The sequence below is a fragment of the Nymphaea colorata genome, chromosome 2, assembly GCF_008831285.2.
Source record: "Nymphaea colorata isolate Beijing-Zhang1983 chromosome 2, ASM883128v2, whole genome shotgun sequence".
In the NCBI taxonomy this organism is placed as follows: domain Eukaryota; kingdom Viridiplantae; phylum Streptophyta; class Magnoliopsida; order Nymphaeales; family Nymphaeaceae; genus Nymphaea; species Nymphaea colorata.
The window spans coordinates 14,638,349-14,644,411 of record NC_045139.1 but is presented as its reverse complement, the minus strand read 5'-3'; positions in this window follow the sequence as shown (position 1 = coordinate 14,644,411).

Below are 6,063 nucleotides of genomic sequence, written 5' to 3'. Positions count from 1 at the left end.
AACCACGCTCAACAATGAAACAAGCTAAAGTCTGAACTGACTTGGGAAAACTAGTAAGTTTAGTGTTTGGTTCGACTATGCACGTACGATCGTTTTAAATGAACTCTTACCAAAAAAAAAAAAAAGTACGTGAGCATGTGTGTGTGAATTTTATTTCGTCTCAAGACCACGTCCGCGGCTAGCCATTATCAAGCTCCGGCCACTGTGTTCGCCTACTAGCCCTAGAGCAGGGTTTAAAAACCCTTTGTTATCCTAGCTAGACCGAACCAATTGTTGTTGCAATGTCTCGGTTTCCATAACGAATCGACCGATCCGATCCAATAACATCAGAGTCGAGTACCGCCTAGTCGCCGAAAGCATGCTTGGAGGATAATAAATTTGTTTATGAACGAAAAATATTTTTTTAATTATATAAATTTAAGTACTTTTCTGATGCCACGTCACCTAATGCAATGAGAGACCTGCCACGTGGAGGCAGGAAGCCCGAGGTACGACGTGAGACCCCCGAACGCTCCACTTTCAGCATTACAGTGCCCGCCATTGTCCCTAGACAAAGTTTTAATGACTTCAATGTCCGGTGAGCTCAGGACGCCGGAAGCGTCCTCCAATCCAATCGCTAGAAGCTGCTTGCTGGTTTCTCGCTACGTGCGGTAATTTGACGTGTTTATAGGGTTATCCACGTCATTTTGACGGGGTCAGAAAACTAGCTCTTTCCGTGTCCTGAAGTGTTGAGCGGCAACTAAAATGACAAGTTTGCCCCTAAAGTCCTGGCTCGTCTTGATTATTCAATTCGTAATCTATTCGCGGTAGGTAAGAATCGCGACCACGACTGCATATGCCCCTCAGCTTTCCGTTAATGACGATTATGCCCCGTCGGAGACACCGAGCCATGGAGCGCCGTCCGACCCTAGCCCAAAGTTTCCCGATAAATATCTTTATATTTTTTAAAATATCGCCGATACGCTAGTTGAAGCAAGGTTTGAATCCTATTAACATCAACCAGTGGTGATACGATTTGGAATTCAATAGTTTAAAAGCAGGATAATTTGAACTGTGAATTTAAATACACGAAATTTGAAACCCAACCGTTATTTTTATAGCCAAGAAAAAAAAAAAAAAAAAACTAAAATGTAGGCCGCCCCTTTGAAGAAACTAATAGTCAAATCGAAGCTGCCGTTCATGTAACTCATTTCCATGTAACTCGTGTTCCTTACTATAGGAGCTTCATGAAAGCAAACACATAGTTGTACACAAACAAAACGAATTTCCCTAAAACGAACCCTCGAGGGTTCAACTTAGCCGCAACGAACCGGTTGACACATTCACAATGGCCCAACAACTTGGTCAACTTTGGCTCAAAAATGAAGCTTGAAGCGTGTCTAGAATTGACCTCCAACTCATAAGCGATGGATCGTGCCCTAGACCACACATTTTTGGAAGTCTTGTTCTTTTAGTTGGTTTCCTAAATAACTTTTTCGGTTTTTCCATTACCAGTTACAAATCGAGAAGCCTTAATTGGTAAAACTCTCGGAGGTGAGTTGGAAGTCGGAACCAACAATAGCTTAAACAAAAAAGATCATGCAAAACCATCATCTAAGACGAACTTAATTTTGAAGTTTCAAAATTAACCACAAATACGTGGTCTTATTGGAGATCGAATATGAATTGACCTTTGAATCGGCCATACCGGCATGTCTACGATAGTTGTATTTTATATATAGCGTTTGAAAAGTCGATGCATATGAAAATGTCAAGTTGAGCAACTTAGAGGCAACTTCATATCGAGAAAAAAACAAATCCAAGGCTAATTTTATTTGAATCTAAGATTCAAACCATTGCTCGATTCGAATTAAACCAATTTATGATTCAATGGCCGTTCCTTTTTGCATAAGCTTTCACTTGATACCGAATTATAAACAGTATTTCTTTTTCCTAATAAATCCAACAGATATCAAAAGAGACAATGTATAAGTGCACCAGTTGCTATCAATAGTCTCCTCCACAAGAACCATATCTCACCCATTTGCGGTCCTAACGTTCCATAGTGTTTGCAACCCACAAGACAACCATTGGGGTCTGACCTAATGTTCCATTGTTCTTTTTCTTCAAACCCCGAGCGGAGACTTGCCATCTTTTGTAGATTTTTCCAAGGAAAATAGTTGGGTGTGCGGAGGGTCCCAGTTCCTTTGCTTGTTCGAACATGTTGTGGCGGGACATGCGGGGAGTGGCGCCGCTTCTTGACTTTTGAATGCTTCAAAACACGTTGCCGTCCGTCCCTCTTTTCTTTATTTCTATACACATAATCTCGATGCTTTTTTTTTTTCGATTTTTAGGAATATACATCCAACAACAGCAGTTCACGCGTTTTTCCGTCATCATCTTCAACGATATTTGTAGTAAAGGCCGATTTTTTTTCCCCTAATCTCAAAACAGGCGTACGCTTTTGTTTACTCATTCTTACTTGCGTAAGAGTGTAGGCTGCCTATATGTATATTTATATATACCTTCAATAAATTATGCCAAGAGTTTTCAAATTACCAAGAAGGGCCACCTTTTGAGCACGATAATTAAGCTTAAGATCCCAACCGATTATATAGTAAATAAATAAATATTATTGCTATACCATCTTCTTTTGTATTAAGATAAACCGTTGTCTGGTCGAGACAAAAAAAAAATAATCGTTTTGCATAAATATCAACATATAATTAGCACGTAGTCAACAAGAAAAACCATGAATCAGAATTAAAATTATAGAAGAGAAAAGTATGTTTAACTTTTAAATGGTTGGTGCTTATGTGAACATGCCGCTATTAAAAGCCTACGTAGGTTGCAAGTCTTTTATCATTCAATTGCGAGGGCGCCCTTTGTTTAACCGGTCAACCCATGTAGGTCGAGATTACAATATAGAACCCTACCCCACCTTACAAGCCAATATATGATTCACCAATACATGTCTTTTTAATATTTATTTAAGAGAAACCGCCTTAGAGTTAAACCCTCCAAAATCATATCCTTATATTTTTAAGGTTCGTGTTTGGTAGCTTAAATGGTTTCGTGGTACATCCTTTAACATAAGTGTTGCGCTTCCTGTTATTTGCAATAAAAAAAAATAACATAGCATGACAAATTTGAACTTTAATTTATATAAAAATTTGAAAATGTAAGTACCCATGACAATATATTGCGGTATGTGAACAAATATAAATAAGATTATGAATACACAAAATATCTTTACTAAAGAACCTTCTTTGAATGGACCCATTCTTGAAAAGTAAACGATGAGGAGCCTGACATATCCACAAGGACTCGGTCCCGCTCTTCATCCTAACACCATTGACCATCCTTGTGCTCATTAACTCCTTGCCTCCACCAATGGCCAGTGGTTTTAGGCAATGGTTGACGTATTCTTGGCTGGAGTTTGATTTCCTCATTTATTTTAATTTCATTTTGCCATCCAATGTTACAGGTACAGGTCATCTATGCATAAGCGGTGTGCGGTGATGAAATACCAAGTTTAAGGGATAAAATAATGGTGCTTGGGAACATGGAAACGGAAAAATATGAAAGATGAGAGAGAACGAATTTTGTATGGTTTTGAAAGTTAGGTAATGAGCTAAGAAAATTTGCATGTTATCCATGTCCCGTTAAATTCAAGAAGATGGAATTAAAATACCAAACGTTATTTTTTTATCATATTTTCTGTATTAAACGTTGTTCATCAACATTCTATGGAAGAAATAAACTTGAAACAGTATATGCCGATTTAGTTACGACTTTAGCATGAATTATAGCTCATATAAAAGCAGCTAGCTAGGCAAAAAACAATACCACGAATTGCGATGCAACTAACAATTTCTTTAAAAAATAAATTTAACGATAAAAAGACAAGTACCGATTGCTTGTTTTTAAATTTTAAGTAAAGAAACAAAAACCCGCACCCAAGGAAGAGCTATTTATTTATGTTTTGAACGTGAGCACGTATTCGATTTTTTAGTTGAGCAACATCATGCCAATACAAAAAGAGCAATTATGTGATCTCCAAATCAAACTAAATTCAACACTTTCATGCTTGATTCGTATAATGCCACACAAAGTGGACCACCAATAAGGACTTTCTCAAATGGAAAAATTTGTCACGGTGCATTTCGAAGAAAAAAAAAAAATCAATGCGACGTTTGATTGAATAATGAAGGCGGAAATTGGGGACGAAGCTTCAACAAAGAAATATAAATTAATCGTGAAATAGCCGTTATATGATTAATTTACATGGATGAAGTATGTCCTTTCTTTTACATATATCTTAGAAGCCTGTAGATCAAAAACCAGCAATTAATGGATGATAGATATTGAAAGTCCTTTTCCGTTTTTATTAATACCAAGGATAAAGTTTGATAGAATACTGCGAACGTTTAATCCCCTTTAATGTTAAAAGAAAACGGCATTCCTAGGGCCCTGGCTATCCAAGTTTCTTATCTCTAAGATCTTAAAAGGGCGTTTGCCGTTGTTTGGAATACAGTGTTCACGAGCACAGGAAAAATCTTAAAAAGGGCGTTTCATTAAGGCACATATTTTCACATTCCATGTGGAAAAGGGAGCTAAACAAACAACATAAAACCAGCATTGCAGGAATCAGAAAACAGAAACTGAACCAAATCTGCCAAGGTTGCCAATTCAACAAGTCAACAAAAAAAAAAGTTCATTAAAATTTAAAAATAAACAACAAATTCAAATAATTAAAACGAAAACATCTAAAAACATTTAACAAGTAATAATAATAATAATAATATGACAATGTGCATGGCACCCTCGTACCGATTCAATTAGAACTTTGCATTGGTGATTTAATTGGAATTGGCCGACCGACTCTAATTTTACTTCATTAGAGGTGTCATTGTCTTAAACGGTAATACATGCAAGTTGAAGCGCAGAGAGGTCTACGGTCTCACCACCTTGAAGCAGAGAGAGGTCTCCGTAAGGGAGGCTTTGGTTGGTGCGAGGTGGTGGATCATTTAAATTAAATGCGAGGTGCTTCCCACCACCCACTTTAAATAAACCATGATATTGATCGGCGTCTTCAATGCAGGACATAATATAATTTCTTTGAGGACTACACCTTTAATGGACTCAATCTTCAAGATGGGGATATTTTGGCAAAGTACCATCGTCTGCCCAAATATGTCATTTCCTCATGTCCCCAGCACTCTCCAAGCCTGCCTTTGGACAAAGTTGCGAAACAGATAAGTGGTACGCTTTCAATGCCTTCCACTCATGTTGGCCATGGCTGCAAGTGGGCTCGGGTGGGTCAAAGCTGGCCCAGTGCTGGGTTAGATCATGGTCCTAACCAATGTTCTAAGTCGGCCATTGGAAAGTATTTCGAGCAACTCAAATTCTTGCATCTACCTTTTAGTGTATACAATTGAGTTAGGCCGCCTTTGGAATTTGACCAACAAAGTCGGCGATCCAAAGTTCAACAAATAGTGGTGAACACTATATATTATTCTCTTCCTAACGGCTGCATTTTAATTTTGTAAAGAGTATTAGATGGAGGCTTGGTTGTCCTCTCGTAACTCGGAAGACATAAAGTTTGTCTTCTTCAATTTTATTTCACGAGTTACTGAAAATCCAGTATTTCAGATACTTATTTGTCAACTTTATACTGCACTAGAAAATGCGAGACAATATACAACCTAATTCAAACAAAAGGAAAGCTTGTAAAATAATCTCGCTAAATGGTTATGTTGGATTGGCTTGGGAGTTAAAGTTTCCAATTGTATTGAAGTTGGAGTTTAACTTGAATGTAGAGAGAGGGAGAGAGAGAGAGAGAGAAAGATTATTAATAAATTGTACATCAATTCAATTCCATATCGCTCCCCTTTCACTTCTACATAATAATAATAAGACACTCCTGTCAATCCCATCTTTCTCCTTCTCTCTCTCCCCACCTGTAATGCTTTTTTCCGCGATCAAAGGCATCATGTAACGCACAAACTACTAATCTCCGAGATCTATAAGAAATGCTTTTCACTTGTTTCAACGAGATCACCGACCTCCTTTGGATTTGTC